At 31.5% G+C, this 24,192-nt stretch overlaps 1 long non-coding RNA gene across 3 annotated transcripts; it reads right to left on the bottom strand.

The window, feature by feature from the left end:
- Positions 1–2,029: 2,029 nt before the first annotated feature.
- On the bottom strand, positions 2,030–6,543 carry LOC145636088 (uncharacterized). Of its 3 annotated transcripts, none has more exons than XR_014114013.1 (3): positions 4,896–6,543; positions 4,241–4,382; positions 2,030–3,545 (listed from the first exon to the last, which is right to left on the bottom strand). It is a non-coding gene; the product is annotated as an uncharacterized LOC145636088 (long non-coding RNA). The 3 variants fall into 3 exon arrangements; XR_014114014.1 differs by having other exon boundaries at positions 4,241–4,399; positions 6,300–6,543; XR_014114012.1 differs by having other exon boundaries at positions 2,031–3,545; positions 6,300–6,543.
- Positions 6,544–24,192: the final 17,649 nt, after the last annotated feature.

Below are 24,192 nucleotides of genomic sequence, written 5' to 3'. Positions count from 1 at the left end.
CGGTTCCCCAAGTTACCGGTATTGTTTGTAAAATGATAGGTTATTGAACCGCAAGTTATCGGTATTGTTTGTAAAATGATAGGTCATGATTATTTATTTTGTTTGTTACCATTAAGAGACTATATTTGATATAGTTTTTAGTTGTGGTCACAATTTGTATTGTTTGTTACAATACATAGAAGGTCACAATTTCTGAGTTTAGAATTATGTGGGTTATTTGTATTAATGTATGCCTTATAGATAGAATGTCACAAAGTATTAACACAGTATTACGTGAATGTTCTACTATGTGAACCTGATTGTAACAAGTAGGCTTAAGTAAATCAAGGCAGTAGTCATTTAACCCAAAAAAGTAGTTGGAAAGGTATATAGATTCATGAATGCTCTCTTTCTCTCATATTTCTCCTATTTCTTATCTCATACTCATTCATATCTTTCTTGCTCAGCTCCAACCTTAGTGTTCCCTCTTCCTCCCTTGATTTGAATATTTTTGAAATTTTAATTACCTCCACCCTCCCATTTATCCTATGGAGCATTGAGCATATCCAGTGGTTGCCATTTTATAGTGGGCATGAGGAGAGGGAGGATGGAATAATATTTTTTTAAAATATAAACTAAGCATTTTTGGACAGAGAAACGTCATAACCAGGTCATGGCCACAACCTTTGGCAAAAGGTGGGCAAAAAATTAGAGTGCGCCACTTGTCCTACTATAATTGGCTGATAATGATTTTTTTATATTCTTTTTAGTGTTTTAATACAAGTATGATTAAAAAAATATTTATGACCAGGGCAATCAATGAGAGTATATAGACATAAGTGAGGAACTAGAAATGGAGGAAAGTTAGGCATTTACAAATGCATAACAAGGGTATTTATGTAATTATACATATGTACAAACGAATGCATATTTTGGTATCATTGGATGATCAAATGGTACCACTGAATATACAGTGACATTATATATGCACATAATGGTATTATATATGCATTCAGTTGTACAAATTTAATGCATAAATAGTACCACTGAGAATTTAATGGTACCATATAAACTTTCTGTGGAACAATCAACATGTGGTCCCCCATCACGTGATACAATCCGACCAAAAAATAGGTGGGGTCCACCTACAGGCCTCTATCTTCCTATCTCTCTCCTCTTTTCTCTCTCTCTATCATGTGTTTTAATAATATTTTAATCAATGTTATGCATTTACAAATGCCTAACTTTCCTTCTTTTAAAATTCCTCATACATAAGTGGGTATAAGAATTGGGCATGAATGAGGTGAAAGAAAAAGAAACTCCGTATGTATTAAATATTTTATGATCATCATTAGTTTGGACAACCAATGACTTTGCTCTTAATAAGCTATTTTAAGTTTTTTTTTTCATCTGAATTGTACTTTATCCTATTTAGTAATCTTTTCGTATCCTTTTATGAATTTGCAAATTTTATAACCAATTCGCTCCTTACACAACCTATATAAAAGATTTTAATAATGTACTTTGTATATAACTAAATAATAGATCATTTTAAAAAGTCTTTGATAATTTGGTCCGCACATTAAACATCCTAGCACTATTTTGACTACTTTCTATTACGAGTACTATGTACTCTGTAATTGTTTGCAACCAAAAGTGTGCATGGCTTTGGATTAGTCCATGAATTTTTAAATTGCATTGGCATATGAGGTCAAACATCATTAATAGTCCAAAGTTTCATGTTGAATTTCGTGGGATGTATGTTAGAGAAACTAACTCAAATGTCCTTCGCAATAAATTCATAGGCATACCAAAAATCGAAAACAATCGTTTTAACACAATCACTAAAACTCTAAAATCGGATACAAAATTGTTGAAACTTTAACTTTCATTTAAAAAAGTGCAGCTTGTGCTTAAGAAAATTATTCAACACCTTATAAATACTACCATGTCTATATGAAGTCAGAAACCACCCATCAAAATTGAGAATTGTCTATGAATAAAAATTGCAAATACAAAGCAACCATCAAAACTGAGAATTGGAGCAATAATTATCTGAGTAAAGAGTGAATGCAATGAACAATTCTTTATACATGAACCACACATTTTATACATACACAAACTATTAAAGGAGGAACTATTTTTAAACATGTTCTTAATAATCCCTATGGTAACTGCTTCTTTTAAAATACTTGGATCATATGCTTCCTTCTTTTATAAGATGGGCGCGATGAAGAAATTGTATACCTAAAATTACAGTATGGAATTTAATTACGTACAATAAGTGTGTAAGTAAAAAATAATAGTATAACAAATAGAATAACAAAGTCAATAGCTTCACTTTATATTTCTTTCTCTATGTGACGGACAATCAACACCCTTCTACTGAGATGCTGCAACAAAAGCATTGTCTTTATTCTGAACAGAAGCGTTAGCGCTGGTGCCTTATTCATTGCAGCTATAGTGGCAACGTAAATCAAAGTCATAGACACTACGTACAAAAATGTCAATTTGGACAACTTATTATAAAACTACGAGTAATAAATAATCAAATAAATAAAACCTTCTCTATTGCTGACAAGGTGAAAAGGATAAGAAATAAGTATTCACAAAGAAAAGAAAAATATGCCAAATAATCTTACAAAAATTTCACGAACATAATTGGTTTTAGATAAGTGGTTAATACAAATATTTTTACAAAGGAAACCCAAAAAAAAATGTATAACTATTCATATAATTGCAAAATATCATCAACCTAAATTTACTAATAAAATTGGATTAGATTTTGTGTTATTATACTTCCCTTTAGCTTATTTGACTTCTGCAAGTAACACCAATTAGCTTGTACCAGATCTTCCACATACTATTCATGGACAGAGCATGAATCCTTAAAACACGACAATGATTAATTGGTGTTCAAGAAGTAATAAGCTGCATAAGAGGGAAACATAATATTGGTTGATTTTCAGCCCACCATCTATTAGCCACTTTCTTCCTTAAGATATACTTCATCTACCTAATCTATCAAATATTGCATTCAGTAAGCAGCTAGTAATAACTTTACCTGGGTTAGGAATTAGGGTCCGGATTTATTTCAATAAAATTTAAAGCATCCATATTGATACCCACCGAAAGACATGACCATATTCACAGATGTTTACAATTACTATAATAGCTTTCTAGAGAGTTAGATAAATGAATAGAGGCCTACAATTGCCAACAAGCATCAATCTCGGGTCTGACAGACATAATTAATCAGCATGGACATTAATATTGGGACGGCTACCTTTGTAATCTCAACCTCAATGGCTACAAAAAGGCGAATTATACTGGGATGAGTAACATTACTAAAAACGAGAAACATCCAATACAAGAATCACAAGCATTAGCATACCTTACTCCAATGTACTCTGCGTACAAAGAATCATACCATTATTTTGCATTTACTTGTTGCATATTCAAACGGATTTGGGATGCTGGAAGAGAACCATTTGAATTTCCTAACTTGTCTAACCACTCAATAGTCTTCTCCCCGACATTCTTAGGCAAAAGTTTCTACTTCTCTACTGCGAAATACAAAATTATTAGTATACTGGCAACACTGCATTGATTTTGTAAATAGTATAATTGACAAATCTGTACAAGAGGCCATCTGGCAGCAATACTGCACCAAAGAATCAAGTATGTTAAGTTTCTAACACTTAGCAGTTAGCGCATTACAGTCGAACATCCCTACATCAAAGACGCTTAGTTTTCCAATCAGCTCAAGACAAAAAGAACATTGGATGCAATTTTGAATCCGCTCCTACAGTCAAGCTTGCATATACTGTATACATTTTTACACGATGATCAATATTTCGATGATTTTCAATCCTTCATCCTTGTAACTCAAATCTTTTAACCCAGAATATTTATTAAAAAAATTAAAAAAATAGGGTATAAGTGTATAACATATAATTATTAGTTCAGACTTTTAAAATATTTTTCGGCCAAATTTCATGATTTGACTCATTTATTAGTTCATACTTAAAAAATAACATATAATTCTTCATGTAATCAGATTAAATTGCACACACATAGCAAAAAGTATCAACAAAAGCATTCATTATAATAGCTCATAACTTCAGTAATTAGAAAAAAAAAAATATTTCAATAATTCCCTATATTGATTATACTGACAACTAAATGAAACAATGAGTAAAATTAAATCGTAGATTGTCAAATTCATACTCAATGGTCATAAAGAAGGATAAAAATTTACCTCAGATCACAAGAAGTTTAAATGTAGAAAGCTTAGATAACGCTTCAATGGGAAACTCGGAGTGCACCACAATGGAGGAGAGAGTGAGAGGACAGAGATGTAGTATGCCATATTGCAACCAAAGTTCCAAGAAGGATGTTCACTGTGATTTTTCAGAAACTAAAGTATCTTCAGTTGATTATCCATTTCTATTTTCGTTTCTAATTACATATTAGTCTTCTATTTGTAAACATTGCAGAAAATAATGATACCCTTCAATGGTGCACTAAAATTCATAGTCGAATCAAGACATTATTTCAAACTAACATGTCCAAAAATAAGGGAACCATAGCTATTATTCAAACTATAAAGAACTACTTAGATCTTTCTGCCAAGCCAAATGAAAAAAAAATCACCCAAAACCTCAAATAATTCTCCATATTAAAATTGACTACTACACTCATCACATCCTATAATGGTTGGTGATTTTTGTGGTTAGAAGATCAAGAAGCACCACCAGCAAAAGATAACCCCCGTAAACAATGGTCGTCTAAGGAGAGGGGCAAAACGGTCTTTGGGAAACTCCCATGACCTCTCCCTGCCTCATTCTTGGTATTAATCAACGTTAAACCCTAGATTATTAACTGATATTCACTAATTAAGAAAAACATCTTACCTCAGAACCTCCTTCAATAGAGGAGAGAAAGCTTACAAAGGCACAAGCCATTTCAACAGAGAATTCAGAGTACGCTTCAATGGAGGAGAGTCAGAGATAGGGCACAAAGCATATTCATTCCCCTATTTGATCAACACAACCTCATAATATATGCTTTAATCTACGCTATTTGATCAACACAACCTCAAAATATATGTTTTAAGAAGCATAAGTGATACGATCCTCATCGAATCCTAGCTTTCAAAGAAATTTTCACCTCTTACATAACCAGTTGTCTTCTCTAGTCCTGTTCATCAAATTAAAACATAAAAAATCAACCTTTGCCATCTAACTTTCAGTAATTCTAAAACAACCTGAATCTAAAATTTGTCCATCTCAACATCTTCAAATCATTCCAAACCAATTGGTTGAATATTAGAACAAAATTAGAGATGGATGGAATCACTTACCACCCAATTCTTAAGTACCAATTATTGATCCCTTTACCATCAGAAACTTCTTTAAACATGTTTAGTGCCCTGTATAATCCACATAAATAAACCTCCGTAATTGCTTCAGCAGCCTTGACAGTACCAACAACCACCATAATTTCACTTGAATCAACTTATACACTGACTCCAATTGAAATCAAAATGTTATAAACCTAGTGTCAATGTCGCACCTAATCTTTGATGCCAAAAAATTCCCACCCAAATAAATTTTACAGAATCTAAGGAACCCTAGAAGAAATGGTTCAGTAAAATATAAAAAATATACTTTTATTCTCCTCCCATTTTCTCTAGATCCCTTCATATAAATTAACTACTTATAAAGTTATAAGAGGTCAAAACTGGAGCTTAGTCTAGAATTGAGCAAATGAGAATATACTCACAAATAAAAATTAATGTAGACAGACATGGAGCACCATATATATACGATTAAAAATGAATAGGCTATGATTGCAATAATGAAAATGCAGTATATAATATGTAAATTGTGAACCAAACCTTAAAGTTGAATTATCAACACAATTTTCATCAAAATTTCATTTTCTTATAACTTGTAACTTTAGATGGGCAACTTTCCACAAGAACAACTCATGATATAATGCATTCTAAAAAGTTTATGTTTTGGATGCCAAAGACCCATGAGGACGAAAACTTAGAAACAACAACTTAAAACAGTCTGAAGAATAAGGGCACCAAAATTGAGTCCAAACCACAAGAAAAATAATAAAACAAATCAGAAACTAAATTGAACAATAATAATCAACTATCAATCTGGAAGTAACTATAAATTTGATGCAAACTATAAAAGGAGAAAGTGTGTACCAGGAATTTAGATCAAACACAAAAAATCGAATTTGAAAAATCCCTCAAATTAACAATCGAACTGAAAAAAGGCAAAAAAAATTGAAAATTAAACCTTCCAGTTCTTTAACCTCGAACTTGTTGTCGTACCTTCATCTTCTTCCATCTTGAAAAATCTCAAATCTGTTTTACGATTTAAGGTCTAAATTGATGTTGATGAAGAAGGGAAATTGGAGAAAATTGTTTTGATGGAGGTGAGAAAAGCAGTGTACGGTTCAATGGAAGAGAGAGAAATAAAATAATACAAAGTACTAAGTAGAAGAGAGAAAGAAAGAAGCAGGGCAAAAAAGAAAATTCACTATTCATAAGCTACAGTACTGTTCATAAGCTACAGTAGGTGATTGCTCATATTTATAGAAAGGGTTAAAGATTTTTACCTTTTTTTTTAAGAGAAAGATCCCTATTTTACCTTAAAATATTATATCATAATTTTTTTTAAAGATAATTATTACATTATATACTCCACATTTTATAAAGTATTACGGATTTATGAGTGACAATTTGGCTTCCAAATATAATTACTCCTCCGTATTGTATAATTCGCTTAAATTTTTACTCTTGTTCAAAAAATTTTAGATCAAACCAGCATTGCAATCAATGGTTATATTTCTATAATATTTCTCATATGAGGTACATATATAAAATATATTTATTTCTAATAATTTTTTTATGTCGTGCATCGCACTAATCTAGTACAATTGCTTGTTGATATTATTGGTGGACACTTGTCAACTTTTCATGACATATTTTCTCGCTTAAATTATTTATTACATCATCCATTTTTTTCTTTATTTTTTCCTCCAAAACTTCAAGACTAAATAAAGACTTTTTAAAAAATATGTAATTGTATAATTTATGAACTAGATGAAACCTATGCGATTTTATGTAATAAAATTTGTTATTTTATTCGTTGAACATAGTATATTGTCTAATATTTTTATTTCAAAATAAATTATGAACTTCCTCACATTCTTTATATATTTAGATAAAATTCCTAATTTCAAAAAATAGTATATTATATTTAATTAATTTAAACTTAAAATCTCATTCGTCAATTTTACTTAGGAAAAATTGATTCTAATAATCCCACCTTTAGCCGGTTCCTATTAATAATCCCACCTTTGAATTATTATTTAATAATCCCACCTTTATAAGGCATCTTCTTTTATTGGTCCATAACCTGTTGGTAACCGTTTTTAATAGGGTTAAGATGCCACGTGTCATTTTGTAATTGGTTGAAAAATAATAAAATTGTAAAAAAAAAGTAAATACTCCAAAAAAAAAAAAAAAAAAACAAAACAAACCCACCAGCCACCCCTCCACCCACCGTGAAACAAACCCCCAGCCCCACTGAAAACCGGCCGACCGGAATCAAAAACCACCCCACCAATCTAACCTACTTCCGAAATCAACTCCTGACCCAAACCCACCACCGAAATCAATCCCTGACCCAACCCACCCTCGAAACCACCATAATTACCACAGCCAAAAACCTCCATATACGCCTAAAACTCCGTCAAAACTCACCATATACCCCCGGACTCCGCCGAAACTCGCCTTATACCCTCAAAACTCCATCGAAAACCCCCATACACCCCCGAAACTCCACCGAAAACCCCTTAATTGCTATTGAAGGTTATTTTTTTTTCACTTTTATATAAAAAATTGGGGTGGTTTTAGGGGAGCTAGGTCGGTTTTTGCTGGGAAGGGGTGGAAATAGGTGTTTCGGCGGTAGAAATGGGGGTTCCGGCAGTGGGGATGGGGAGGAGCCGAGGGTCTGCCGGAGGTTTGGGGGGTTAGGTGGTCGTTGGGGATAAAATTAGGTTTTCTTTCTTTTTTTTTTTTTTTTTTTGACCAAATTTTTTTTTAGTTTTTTTTTTAAAAATTTTTTTGACCAATTATTTAATGCCACGTCTCACTTAAATTTAAAAAAAAAAAGTTTACCTAATGTACAGGTTACCGGTCATAAGGGACCAATAGATGAAGATCCCCTATAAAGGTGGGATTATTAAATAATAATCCAAAGGTGGGATTATTAACAGCGGACCGGCTAAAGGTAGGATTATTAGAATCAATTTTTCCTTTTGCTTATGTGGCAATTGAATCATTTAATTCTAAACAAATTTACAAATCTCTTCTTTGATTGGATGTTACTAAAATTTATAATCCTACGTGACACGTTAAGAAAACTTTATCCTAAGTGGCTCTCTAAAAACTCAGGAAAAAAACTCCCCTTTGTATATATACTAGTTGTGTTCCCGAGTGGTGAGCTTTGCTAAGATGGTTGATAAAATTTTAGGATAATGCAGGATATTTTGGCATACGATATCATATAGCTTAGCTTATATTTACATAATGGTGCACTTTTTGTATTTTTGTTTGTAAATAAATATCTATGTTATCATTGATTTAAAATTAATTATTAAACTTAAATTATTTTCACTTAAATGAAAGTATTGTTACCAAACTAATTTTATTTTTTTTTTACTGATTAAAACTTTACTTTTACTGATTCTCTAATATTTTTGTAAAATAAATTAAATAAGACCTCTATAACATTGACTGAGTAACCTTTGTAATACTAATTGAGTAACCTCTTACACTGACTAAGTATCCCCTATCTAGCTATAACACTGATTGAGTAATCACTATAACACTGACTAAGTAATCCCTATAGCATTAATGAAGTAACTCTTGTAATAGTTGGTGACACGATTTGACCATCTTGTATAAAAGTATGTGATTAAATATAATATAAATGGAACTTATTTTACATAATTTTTTAAATCGAATTTGATGATGGAAAGTTAAAGGATTTCATTTAAAGTTAATGATTAATTTTGTATGTATGAAGTATTAAAATTCTATTGATAATACAACTCTATACAACAATAAAAAAAAATCTATCCAAAAATCGCTTGCTTATCATGTGTCACAATAATACATATTTATCTTCTACGTGGCTCAACACTTGGCGAAAAACTTAAATGCTAAGTGTCGTTATCTCGTGGCCTAGCTACGAGATCAACTTTATATATTAATAAAATATTAAAATATACCGTATATGATATTAGATTTATGAACACATCTATCAACTATAATTAAAACAAAATGTCGGTGACGTCATCAGTGTCCACATGTCACTCACATAATAAATTTCTACTCGCCTAAATGCAAGGATGATGTCATTTTTTTGGGGCTACCATATTTAACAATTTTAAAATTTGAATATTAAAAGCTTCTACATTACAACTACAACATATCAATTTATCTTTAATGAATGAAACAATTGTAAATAGGACACTTATAAATGGACTTCTACATTGAAATATGTATTAGGCGACATCAAATAGGTATTATATCATAATTTTGATGAAAATCAAAAACTATAAAATTACAAATATTTTGGTACAAGGTGCATAATTCTTATTTATATTTATCCATTTTTAAAAACAAATGTACACATTATAAAAATAGGTTTTATTTAAAATGTGCATCACATGAGTTCAAACATTGTAATTTTATTAAAAATAATGACAACTTTTTTAAAACAAATAATTTAAATAAAAAATAGATTTTTTTAATAAATATTGATTCATAAATAAAAAGTCATCCAATATCTACAAAGAGATTTAAATCTAATAAATACATGACAATCGAATCAAATAGAAAAATCCTTTCAAAGCTACGATCGTTGTTGCAAATCGTACATTGTTCATACCTCTTTAATTTCCTACCGTGATTTACCGTCTTTTTCGACGAGGGGGTCTATCGATTTGTTGCAGTCGTGAAGAAAATTTTCATCTGATTCATGTGGTTGTAATTGAAGGACTAACCTCTTTTTCGATCCCACACACATTTTTACTCATGAAATAACTTATAACATGCTAAACTCATAATACAAAAACAAAACTAAAACAAAGCCCACCATAGGGGGCACTTACTATACCCAAACCCACTATAGGGGTACCTAGAACCTTCAAAGAATATAATTTTATTAAATTCAATAACAAAATCATAAATAAACTAAAGGAAATAAGTCAAAAATAGCCAAAATTCCGGAGAAATTTGGTTATTTCCAGCTTATGAATCACTTTTTTTGTAAGAACCCTAAAGAAAAAAAGAGAAGAAACGGCTAGGGTTTTGTTTTATACTCTTGTTTAAATAATAATAATAATAATAAGGCAATTTAGGCCGTGCATTAGTTAATTAACAAAAAAATAAATAAAATTGAGGGAAATAATTATTTTTATTTTATTGAGATATGAGTTGGTAAATAAATCAACAATTATTTAACCCGTTTAACAAATTTAAGGTAAAAAAGATTGTTAAAATAGATTAATGTCAAAGGTGGGATTGTTTTGAGAAAACTGAGCAAAGGTGAGTGTAGGCGTCGTTTGAAGTGCACCTACGTTAAAACATGTGTGAATATGCTTGGCACTCATAGGAAGTGGGAATTGGCATAATACGATTAGGGACAAGGAAAGTAGGAAGCCGCCAACAAGTTTTTAAGGAACTTTTAAACCGTTCACGGATCATAAAAGGCAACCACGATAAAGGGACAACGGTAGGCAACAACGATTGACCCGTGAAGGTTACACCCCATTCATAATCTGTAACACCCCCAAATTACTCTCTAATATTTACAATAATAATCCTACTTTAGCGAGTAACATGGGAGTATTACCGCCACGTGATTACGTAAGGCTTAACAGAGTTTTGCAGCGGAAAATAGTACTTATCTTTCATTAATAATAATAGTTTGATACACTTTCAAAGTAGTTACACCACTAATACTATGTATACTAAATTAAACTAGGTGATCACCGCCCATCATTCCCAATGCAGCATATAGTTCATGTTGTCCGATCGCCATCACCTATCTACTTATCAAAATGATAAGTAGGGCCAAGCCAAAACAAAACAAATTCGTATTAGCCAAAATGCTAAGTACATACAAATGCTAGACATGTAAAATCAATTTAATTAATTAAACATGCTTTCAAAGAGATTTAACTTTAATAAATCATAATTTATCCAACCATTCCTGAATAGAAATTCATGTATAAAAACTTGTCGAAAGAACCAATTTCCGAAATAACCAACTTTCCAAAGATAATTCCGAATAGGATGGATCAGTCCATATTTTCATAAATCATTTTCCCATCTAAGTGTGCACACCCCCAAGCTAGTAACTCCTTTACATAGTGCTATCAAGGGGAAAAACTAGGTCATACAAAGTCCATAGTCTTCAACTTACTCCGCGTAGTGGGAGTTAAAAATCTAAAGATCCAAGGAATAAATCCTGATAAATAAACTTTTCAATATCCCATACTCGGGATAAATTAAAACAATAAAACTTCCTTCTTGAATATCAATACAAGTTTATAATCAACCATATAAAATATTTTAACATTTGAGATTAAACGATTAAAACATGCTTCACCGAAATATATTTCACAATTATTTAAACATGGTTCGAAATCACTTAACATGTAAAACACGTTGCATATATAAGCCACTTTTTAAAAGATCTAGCCACGTGTACGTACCTTGATCCTTGCACACAAGTACGGAACTCCTAATTTTGAGCCCGAAATTCCTCCTATAACAAACCAATAATCCTAATCAAATATTTTCAACCCATAAACACAAGGACTTAGACTATCGACTTTGACTAGTTGTGCATGAACAATTTATCATCATAACCCTTTTATAAAATTAACACTTGTTTTTATAAAATAAATAATAATAACGATAATAATAATTATAATAACAATAATTATAATAATTATAAAAGTAGAAGTAGTAGTATCATATATACTAGTAGTATATGACTTTTATGTGTAAGTAGTTAGTTGTTGCTAGCTAATAATAATAATAGTAGTAGTAGTAGTAGTAGTAGTAGTAGATAACTAAATTGTAAGTAGTAGTAGCAAACATATCAACAACAACAACTATAATACTAACAACAACAAATATAATAATAGTAATAATAATAATAGTAATAATAATAATAATAATAATAATAATAATAATAATAATAATAATAATAATAATAATAATAATAATAATAATAATAATAATAATAATAATAATAATAATAATAATAATAGGAAGTAGTAGTAGTAGTACGTAACATGTGAGTAGTAGTAGTAATAGTAGTCGAGAGTAGTGGTAGTAATATTAGTAGTACTTAGTAGTAGTACTAAAATGAGAAATATATGGCTTACTTACGGTGAGCAACGTAAGGAAGGGGATGGCAACAAGGTGGTGGTCGAATGGCAACAAGGTGGTGGTCGAATGGCAGCGGTATGGTGGCAGCGAGGAGGTGCTCGTGAGGAGCTCAAGACCACAAATGAAAGCTAAAAGGAGGTGAGTATAGGGGAGGCAGGAGAAAGGAGAAGGAAAGTAAGAAGAGAAGTAGGAGATGTGATGAAAATAGCTCATGTTCCATGACTATTTATAGCCCCAATTCAGGCACTATTCCAACCGATTTCATAAATGTTGCCAACCCAATTAATGCAGCCAACCTAATAAATGTTGTTGGCTTAATAATTGCAGCTGGCCCAATAAATGCTGCTGACCCAATAAATGCAGCCGACCTAATAAATGTTGTGAATATGAGTAGTATTAATATAAGGGTTGATTTTGATTACGGAAGGAGAAATAATTTGGTATTTGCTAGTTTGACTCGGAAGCAAAATACTGGAGGTTGAAATTCCGACAACTTTGAGTTGACTCATATACTTATAAAGCGTAATAAAATTATATATTTGTAAAATCATATATGGACTTAAATAGATATTTTTTTGTATAATAAAATATTTCGGAAAAATCCATAATTAATAATTAGTAAACGGCTTAAAAATACGGGGCATTACATAATCCATGAGAAAACTAACTCCATATGGTTCGGAACCACGAAAGGAGGATCGGGGATGATGGTACGAAGTGAGTCATGGAGTCACATTCGCCCATATTGGCCTCTACTCGATTCTTATAGTGAAAAGTGATTCCTGCGATCTCAAAGGAATGAAAATAAAATATTCAATTTGCTCCAAACTATTATTATGCTAAATTGGTTGAATATTAATGCACCATAAAATTCTAAGATATTAGTGATCACTTGATTTAATAACAAGATTAAAAAGAAACCTAAACCGGTTGTCCAAATTATCTTATTAGGCGTGATTTTCAATTACATATTCCCTTTAAACATGCAATATGGTGATCATAAATATAATAAAATCAACATTAATATTGGAAGCAATTCAATAATAAATTGTTAGTCAAATCAAAATCATAATAAACCTAATCATGATACTAGAAACAAGAATAAAAATAAGAGTAATTAAGTGATTAATTACTCACTTTCCGCGCTTCCTTGAATTGCTACGTCATGAATAAACTGTTAGTAACTTCAATATATATATATAAACCAAATTGAAACAATTAAATTAAATAAAAAGTAGAGTTGATTTGGTCCAAACCCTCAGTTATTTGTACCTTTCACACCTTGGTTTAAGGACGGAACCTCGGGTCAAGTATGGACTCCTTGGAGTGCTTAGGGGAAGTATTATGAGAAAATAGGGAGGCTAGTGTTTAGGCTAAAGAGGGAGAAGAGAATGATTTGTGATCAAGCTTGTTGATGATTGAAAAATGGGTGATATGACCTCTATGGCTCTATTTATAATGAAAAAAGAAGGGTCGAAGAATTAAGATAAAATCCAAATTTAATCAAAATAAAACCCGATAGACAACAGTTTTTACGGTTTTTGTTTTTATCATATCTTTTGATCTATTGGAATAAAATGAATAATATGTCGTTGGAAAGCTGTTGAAGTCTAATTTTTAACCCAATTAGAATCAGATTAAAATCCTTCGTAGAATATAATATATGGCCAAAATAAAGAGACGATGTCACTTTTGGATAGAGTTTGGTATTTCAATCATATCTTTTTCGTTATAGCTCGGAATTAATATTATAATATATCATTGGAAAGATAATTGAAAGGGATATCCAACCATTTAAAATTTTGATAGAAACTATGAGGCACGAAAATCATATTTGACTAACTTTGAACATATTTTTATTCGAATAGAATTAGGACTTTCAAAAAGAGAAATTTTATTCAATTTCAAACTCTTTAATCTTATCTTTTCAAAAGGGATAATTAAGATCTTTTAGAAACTTATAGAAGCTTCTAATTAATCCTAATTGGTTTAAGAATGGGATTAAATCATTTGGACCCTCCACATGATCATTGGGTCGTAGGTAAGGTGGGCTTAGGTTCAGTTTGGGCTCAGTCTAATATTTTGGTCATAACTTATTCGTTATAACTCGGATTTGGCCTTATAATATATCGTTGGAATGCTTTTTTCAATCCCCATTCAACTGTTCAATCATTGGACCCAGATTATGGACCAAAATAAACTGGACTAAATGTTTTTATAAAAAAGACACGAAATGAATGATTTTAAAGGACACAAAATGAATTATTTTGGGTTTAAAGGCATGAAAAGAGGAAAATAAGTTATGGTTTGGGGAAATGATATAGGAATTGGGTTGGGTTATGAAATGGAAATATGGATTTAAGCACTCCAAGATTAAATACTCAACCTCTTGATATATTTACAATTTTGTTACTTGATAAACAAATTTAATGGGACTTCCTTGTGCAATCTCTATTCTCTCTACATAGAATATGTGCAATTCTTAATTGTCCCATGAATTGATAAAGAGAGATTACGTTAAAATTGCTAAAATGCAAAAAATAACATGATTAGTTTAATAACCTCATATGATATTTTCATCAACGTACGTCATGTTCTTTTCACCCAGTATGTCTGAGCCTCTAGTTGTGAGAATCATAGAAGACTCGAAATTTTTTAAATGGAATATAAGTGTTCTTATTTGGTGCACTTGTAAGTTGCAACACCAAAATACTTCTTTGTATTACCAAGTAAGAGTAAAATTTTAAAACCAACTACTAGTAGAATTTAAGCTTTGTTTGGTACAATAAAACACATTTTGGTGTAATATATGTGTACTAAATGAGAACACTTTAATAACATTTGCATTTTACTTTAGTATTTGAAGATCGCAACTAGAGGCTGAGACATTCCCCTATTCACCTTAATAATTTTAGTTTTGCAAAAATTAGTTAAAGTAGTAACAATCAATAGTACATAACTATCGAAAGTACATTTACAACTTTTTTTAACAAAATAATACATAAATAATCATAAAAAGTATTCATAATTAGATATCTTAACCCACTTCTTTCTTTTTGGTAGTATATTATTTTTATATCCAAAAAAAATCTATATAAAAAACATTAAAATTAATTAATAATTAGCAGAATATATTTTTTTTAATGATGACACGTGTATTTTGGGCAAAAAAGCTATGCTCGGATTTTTCATGATTGGATTCTTTTTATGTATGGGGTATAAATTTTGCTGATGATTTGCCTATTCGATCAATAACTGAAATTATTACTATCTAACAAACCTTTTTTTTTCTTCCTATTCGATCAAATTATTCCGTATGTTAAAATTGAAATTTTCAATCTTAGTTTTTACCATGATAAAATTAATTTCTAGTTTTTTGTTTTTTTAAGGAAGTTAACTTCTAATTATTCATTGCTTTTAAACATCAAGTTTTAAAACTAAGGTCCTGTTCACTTCACCTTAAAAAAATTATTCAATAAAAATAATTTCAGTTTAGTAAAATAAATTTCAGTTCAGTAAAAATAAGTTTAGTTCAGCAAAAATAATTTCAGTTCAGTGAAAATAATTCCAATTCAGTAAAAATCAGTACAATTTTTTGACACAAAAAACCAGTAAACTTAAAGAAGAAATATAATAGAAAGTCAGTAAAAATAATTCTAGTTCAACAAAAATAATTTCAGTTTAGTAAAAATAATTTCAGTTTAGTAAAAATAATTTCAGTTAAGTAAAAATAATTTCACTTCAGCAAAAATAAAGTAAAGTGAACGGGACCTAACTTAACATTGTTTTTAGAAAACTTAAGGTAAGAAAATTTTATATGTGGTGTTGACAAGTGCAGTTTACAAATTTTTCTAAGATTGCATTAGTATATTCATATTGAAGTATTTATGCAGGACTGAAAATATTGATTATTGATTGATTTTTGTTTTGTTTTGTTTTGTTTGTATTGTATTTGGTTCAAAGATTCTTGCCGACATCGTAAATGATCTCATATTAGTTTGTTAGTTTTGCCAAATGAGTATATGACCAATTGTAAGGGGGTTTAAAAGTGTAATTATATGACAAATTTTTTTTGTAGTATATGGACCACATGTTGATGGAGCATCATGATATTTTACTGTTTATTTCTCCATTTTATTTTAGGAATTTTTAGATCGTTTTTTTATTCTTTATTTCATGTTGAATTTGGAATGTAATATGAACAGTTTGTCAAATTGGTTATAAAAAAAAAAAAAAAAAAAAAAATTCTAAAATAATTTTTAGTTGAAAATTTTTCTCAAAGTAGTGTTCATGTATGTAGGTTTGGAAAACCCAAACCTATAAATTTTATCAATTCATTTTAAAATTCTATATAAAAATAAATCATCCGTACCTGAAGGATGTTCATCATCTTCGTATTCATTAAAAATGGTGCTAAAAAAATTAGCCGTGTTTAGAAATTAAGTTTTTGACTTAATATGTGTCATAGCGTGTCTAGACTGATATATATTACAGTGTACACTACAAGAAAACAACCTAATTCCGACGGATTGGTTCCGACGAACATGTAATTCCATCAGAAAAATCATAGGCTTCAAGAAGACTATGGTGATTAATAAGTGCCCTTTGACGATTAAAGTTCGACTGAATAATGCATCATGTATCATGTTACATACATGTTCTTTGACAAGTTATACCCATACCAAAAATGCTAGAAATATTTTTAACACGTACATTATTTCATATTTATAATCCGTACATACTATGGTTAGTGCTTATTGTACCCATTGTTACTACTTCATATTATAATACAAAATTATTAATGATTAAAGGTCTGTTCATTTTAGCTTAATTTCAGTTCAGTTCAGTTCAGTTCGGTTCAACTCCAATCAGTTCAGTTTAGTTTAGCTCCAATTAGTTCAGTTCAGTTCAGTTCAACTCCTAATTTCTTTCTCTCATAAACTATTCATTTCAGCTCAGTTCAGTTCAGTTCAGTTCAATTCAACTCAACTCAGCTTAGTTCAATAAATGTGAACATGCCCTAAGACTCAACTACAAAGATCAAGATATAGTTAGCGTTAAAGATAAAGAATTTGATGGTATACATATTTATTAGAATTTTATTAGAAAAAACTATCTCTTCAATGATGTTCCTAGCCATTATATTTTAACTCCTAGCTTTGTAATTTCCAGACCCACATGGTCACTGTAGACGCCGCATGAAGTGCACCTACTTCAGCATATGTCAATATGTTTGGCAATCATAATAAGTTGGATTTGACATCTAAGACAAAAAGTAGGGAGCCGCCAACAAGCTTTTAAGGAACTTGTAAATCGTATGTATGATTAAAGGCAACCATGCACATTCGTAAGAAAAGGAACAAACCGAAAGGCAATAATGATTTGATCCATGAAGGTTACGCCCCATTCATAATCAATGAGATTACTGATGTAATAACCTAGAAATTTCCCCTTTTTAAAATACTCTTTTTACTTGTTAAAAAAAAATATTCTTTTTACTCTAAATAAAAGTCTTTTTAGGAAATAACCAAAGTATTACCGCCACCGTAATAACAGGTAAGACTATTTTTAAAGTTACGCAGCAGAAGACTAACTTTCGAAAACTCAAATAAAATAAAGTTTAATAAAACAAACTCAACTTTAAAACCAACTTATATTAAACCAATAACTTGGAACTATTAAAGACCCTTTGAAAAACCAAACTAAAATATTAAAATAATAATTAATGTTAGTGTCAACGATCATATAATTAATTCAATACAATAAATAATAAACAAAGAAACATATAACCCTCTTCGCTCAATCTCATCATGCTTGATATACTCCTTCTACCTGTACTTCTCTTTATTTAGACCTCACTACTCGCCATATAAAATGGGTCGTAGTGGGCTAATACAAAAAAAATCATGCAAAACACAAACAATAAAATACGAGTTAACAAAAGCTGAGTACATATGCACCCATAAGAATAATCACACAAGCATGAATATCCCAGCAATAGATAAATAAATAAATAATTAAAACATGTTTACCATACAACACAAGCCAACTTACTTTGACTCATAATGACTCTACTTTAATTTATTAATATATGACTTTGGATAATGCATTGAACAAGTTTCCTTGCCTTAACTATCCCTCAATAATAAGGGATCCCTCACTTGGGAGCTAACTAAGCGAGTACCAACTAGTGTCATCTTGTGACGGAATTCCAGCGCCTAATAATAATAATAATAATAATAATAATAATAATAATAATAATAATAATAAAATAAAGTACAACGTCTTGCACCCCCGTAGAAGCTATGTTTAAATAAAAAACTACATAACTATTTTTGGTGCGTATCCTCTTACACTTTATGTGATTTACCAATTTAACTTGTGATGACTCCAACCAATCAATCAAGAATCAACACAATAACAATCAACACATAATTCCATTTCATTCTTGAAATAATTAGTTAGCATATATAATTTATTATAATTAAGGTTGATTGCCTACTTTTGTGTACAAAATTGCACCATTACTAACTAATAACTTCCTTGACTCAATCCCAACTTATGTGAGTGAATAATAAACTAACTTCCTTGACTCGACCTCAATTATGTGGGTGAGTAAATAAATAAACTTTCTTGACTCAACTCCAATAATAAATGGGTGAGAATAAAATCATGAATCATGCTTAATAAATATAACTTTAGCTCGATCTTTTCAATAAAAACAAGTCTTGCTTATTAAATACATGCCTTCTTGATAATGAATAATAAATAATATAACATGATTCAGTTACTTTTAACTTGTATCAAGTTCATAATACTTATTCCAACATATTCATATGATTACATATAAGACATGGATAAACAATCAATCATTCCAAATGTTTAGGGTAAAAATGCCCCTTGCACGCGGTCCAATCCCGTAGAGACACGTGACCCAATCAAAGGGCGACAAGTGTCCCTATGGGAAGATGACGCGTTTCAAGCTCAAGAAGAGCACCTGAAATGAGAGAAAAGGGTCTCCTTACATCAGGAGGCCCAAATCCCGAGAAAGCCGCAAAACGACGCTGACCCCTGGACACGTGTCGCTACTTGATTGCGCCGCCAATCAAATCATGTCATTCTAGGGTAATAACCCTAAAGGGCACAATTCCCCACCCTTATAAATACCCCAATCATTTATGATGGAAGGGTTGGATTTTGACATTAAATAGAGCACTAAATAGCTCCAACTTATCTCTACTTTCTCTCTCTAGTTTTCCCCATTTTCCGGTCACTAACTTGATCGTCAGAGGCGGATATCCGATAAATCAGAACTCCGTTGTTTTGCAGGTGTCCAAATCTCATTGCCGACGAAGCGTGACCAGTATCCCGAGGGATTCCAAAAAATCCCCAAAACATTTGGCGCTGTCTTTGGGGATACTCGTCCATAATGGCAATAGATGGTCAGACACCTAATGCCGGCCCTGGCCCTGGTCAGGACTGCCATGTAGAAGACATAGTTGCAACAATCAATTCTAGTGATCCTTTGATCGCCTCATTCCATGAGGCTGAGGACCCCTTAGTTACTGCTGCTTCCCTAAAGGCCGCTCTGAACAAACATCGGAAGGAGTTCGAGAGTAAAAGGCCATCTACCTCTAGATAGCTGTCTAGAAGGAAGGAAAAAGGCGCTCCAAGGAAGAATCAGAGCAAGTAAACTAATGTTGTGGATGCTGAGAATACCCCTTTCCGCCGGCCGCATGGAAGGTCTCCTAGGGTGCCACAGCTGGGTGGCAGACCGGACAACCTCAAAGGGAAGAACCTGAGTCGTCTAGACGTTGGAGGGACGCAAGGGTGACTAGGGGGTGGAGACTAGGTTGTTGGACTAATTTTCCCTAGGCAAAAATGTAGGAGTTTATAAGTACAAATGCGGAAAACATGAATCATATTCATATAGCACCTAATCCTAAGATCATGCATAACACATAAAGATTTAGAACTAATACCTTTGAAGCGTGATTCCACGTGCGATCGAACAAGAACAAGGGAGATAAAGAACCTTAAGCGTGATTCCTCTACTTGGTCCACAGGCATAGATTAATACCTCCACTAATGCTAGTTAGTCACAATCGAACAATTTAATTGACCTTCTATGGAGAAGAACGAGCAAGGAACTAATCACGAACCACCACGAAGGGAGGGGATAGGCGTGTGGTACTAAGAGAGAGAGAGAGAGAGAGGTTTTGGATTACTGGTTTCTTGGTGCACAATTAACTATTAATTATGTTGTTTTCTACAACCCTAGGCATGGACTTTATTTATAGATCTCATCTCTAAATAAAAGTCCATGACAAAGCCCAAATCCTTACTCTAATCTAACTATACTAGCCCAATCCAATTCACAATTGGTTACTTGTTCATGAGGCCCACAAATGGGCCTCTAACTTGCTTAACCCAATACCTTAGTTGTGTGACCTCATAGGATCCATTCTAGTGGGCTTTGGACTATTTGACTAGCCAAAAGATCAATGATCATAGTCTAGCAACAGATAATGACGACCCAAAAGAACGAACTTATTATCTCCATAATAGTGATCCGTGATATATCTAGTAATTGCACTTATCGAAGACAGAACTCCTTCAATCTCCCACTTGTCTGAGACAAGTGCACAATATTCAAATTCCTTAAGTCAATGTGTGTCGATTTGATAATATGATTGCTCTCATGTTGTGATCATATTAATCTACAAATCTTTTCTTGAGAAACTGAGTTAGAATTACAAAACAAATGATTACTTTGTAATCCATTTGAGTACGACCATACATTTTCTGAATTCTCCCTCCTCAAGGGGCCAAGACACATTCCTAATTAAATAGGTAGACTCAGTCCAATCTTGTGGCAATCAAGGCTCCCACTCAAATCATGAGGTAACCAGGAAACACCCTTTATAATCTCCAGTTACGGTAAGACGTTTGAATGTACACAGTTACTTCAATCATTGAATGAAATCAATGTTCCACTCATGTCAAAGGAATCCACTAATATATCCGGAAGCTCTATACTTGAGCTTAAAAGTAGGTCTATAGTTCGATCATGCATCATTCATGCATATCCATGTGATTGACCGAGCATCACTACGCTCCTATAGCCCATGAAACTGCACTTTCCAATCAATCTTACATGCTAGTCCATTAATTGAAATCATTTATGTCCAGTTTAATGATTCTGAACAAGGAACTTAAATAATATATAAATTTAGTTCACCTGTGGGGTTTCATTCACCAGGTTATTTACATAAACTAACCTGATGAGCCCATCAATACATAATTATTTTGGACATTTTATTTAATATCGAAAACCATAATTTAATAAGATTGAAACTTTGTTTCAATTGATAAACATAATTCTGCAAGTTGATGTATTACTTATGTAATATGCTTTCTCAAAACATATACAACTTAAATTACATAACTTGCTTCAATCCAAGAATCCTTAGTATGACTCTCATACCTTGATCATGAAAGGGGTTTATTAAGTAGAGTTCATGAGACATTCTCATAAACATGAATTTTGCAACTTCTAAATTTTATAATAATATTCATCTCCATACTCTAAGAATTCTCCTTCGTCCTTTCGCAAGGAACTTAGGAATTTCTTATTTGTATTCCAACGTTACTTTGGATTTCGATTTGAAATCTATCATCACTTGTCTTTAAAACACGTGAATAAAATAGATGAGTATAGTCCATGATATGCATGATGCATCCTTCACAAACTGCATAAGGAGCATCACTCAAAACATTAATTTCATCAACCTTTCTCAAAGCATTGAATCTTTAACCAATGTGTCATGTTACATGGGATTAAAACTCTTTCCATATAATTTTGAACCTTATAAAAATCTTATCAATATAAGTTTCTTAACTAAGCTCAAACATGCTTCAAAACCTATCTCTATAGATCTTGAATCCCAACTGTACTCATCTTCCTCTTCCAAGTTTTTCATACAAAATGCATTAACCATCACTTGACTGTTCAAGAAATGAATTATCACTCTTTATACTAGACCAAGAAGACTGCATAGCTCCCACTAAACATCTTGTACACACACGACCTTTTCTTCATTTTACGAGAACATCAAACGATTTGATTAACTCACAAAATTAAGAACACTAACTCCATGATGCTATGCATCCCTAGGATTATTGGATCTTCAAACTTTTGATTTTATGATATACAAATCTTATTTCATGAACAATTTCAAGAAAGCGTTTTGAAATCCATCTACCAAATCTTATAAGGTAGAAATCACTAAAATATCTTTAATAGATCTTTGCAACATGACTAATGTAAAGTTTTCATCGTAGTCATAGTCATACTATGAATTAGTTGAATCCTGTAACAAGTCTTTGCTTTAGTTAGAAAATATTTTTCTTTCTTGTCTGTTTTGCTTATAATGGGTCTCACCCAATTAGGCAAATTATTCTAGTGTCATACACTTTGCTTACAGACTTAGAATCTATTTCAGATTTCCTGATTTTTAAACCACTTGGAGTTATAACTTGTCAAATCATCTTTATTACTTGCATAATCATCATGTTCCAAAATGAATATTTTAGAACTCTTAATCAATATGAAATCATATTTCTTTGACTAAGTTTTACATATGCTAGTCATCATTGTGGGTTTTTATGCAACAATTGAAACTCATACAAGAACTTTGTTTAGCTTTCAATGAGAAACGACAATTTGAGGATGTGCACTTGGAATGTTCTACCTTCGACACATGGTTATTATTCCCATTACACTTAATGAGACCACGCGTTGTCATTTGTAACATGAGGTGAATCATGCTCATATTGTTGCTTTTATTCAAATACTTCTCGAATTTCTTCAAGATTTTCGAATTAGCTTTTCTTGAACTCTTTCAAGGCTCTCAAACTTTTCGAGATTCTTATATTCCTACTTGCCTTTTGAGGAGGCACATCCAACCATGGTTTGAACCATGTTTGTTTGTTTCTTTTCTCGAACTCTTTCGAGATTTATACTACTCCCACTTGACCTTTTGGAACAATTTCCTTAAGGGCACCTACTTGAGCAACAAACATTTTGTGCTAAGTATGGTTTTTGTAGTAGTACCCTGTGCTCCGTATAGGAATTGATCATGCATTAAACGATTTAATACAACTTTTATTCCTTGCTTTGTAGAAAGACTTTATAAGAACGTTTCTTATCCATATCACGTATGAAGCCTTTGCTACATTTGTGATTTGATGTATGTAGTTTTGTTTAGTTTTGTAGCTTATCTTAAAAGTATATCCCTTGAACAATGGTTGGAAGATAGGTAATTTACATCCATTATCAAAATATATCTCATATAGATTGATATCTCCCTTTTATGAACATTTCATAAGGTTTTCTTTCGGAGTTTGTTGTAAAACGATATCATAACTCTTGGATGTTTATCAAGATCTTGGCTTAATTCTCCTTATTACGATCATATCACAATACTTTGAATATATTTCCAAGTAAATGTCTTGACTTTAATTTTCACAATTACAATCATATTGTAATAAAATCATTATTTTGTCAAGTTGATTCTGAACTTCATACTAAACCTTTTGAACTTTTCAAAATTTTCATACTTATGCTTCAACTAAGCACAAGTAGTGATCGTATCACAAATGAAGTTTCATTGTTTGTCTCTAGCCTTTTGAACCTTTGGTTTTCTTAC

The sequence above is a fragment of the Chenopodium album genome, chromosome 6 (genome assembly GCF_948465745.1).
Source record: "Chenopodium album chromosome 6, dcCheAlbu1.1, whole genome shotgun sequence".
In the NCBI taxonomy this organism is placed as follows: Eukaryota; Viridiplantae; Streptophyta; class Magnoliopsida; order Caryophyllales; family Amaranthaceae; genus Chenopodium; species Chenopodium album.
This window is presented reverse-complemented; position numbering and strand designations above follow the sequence as displayed.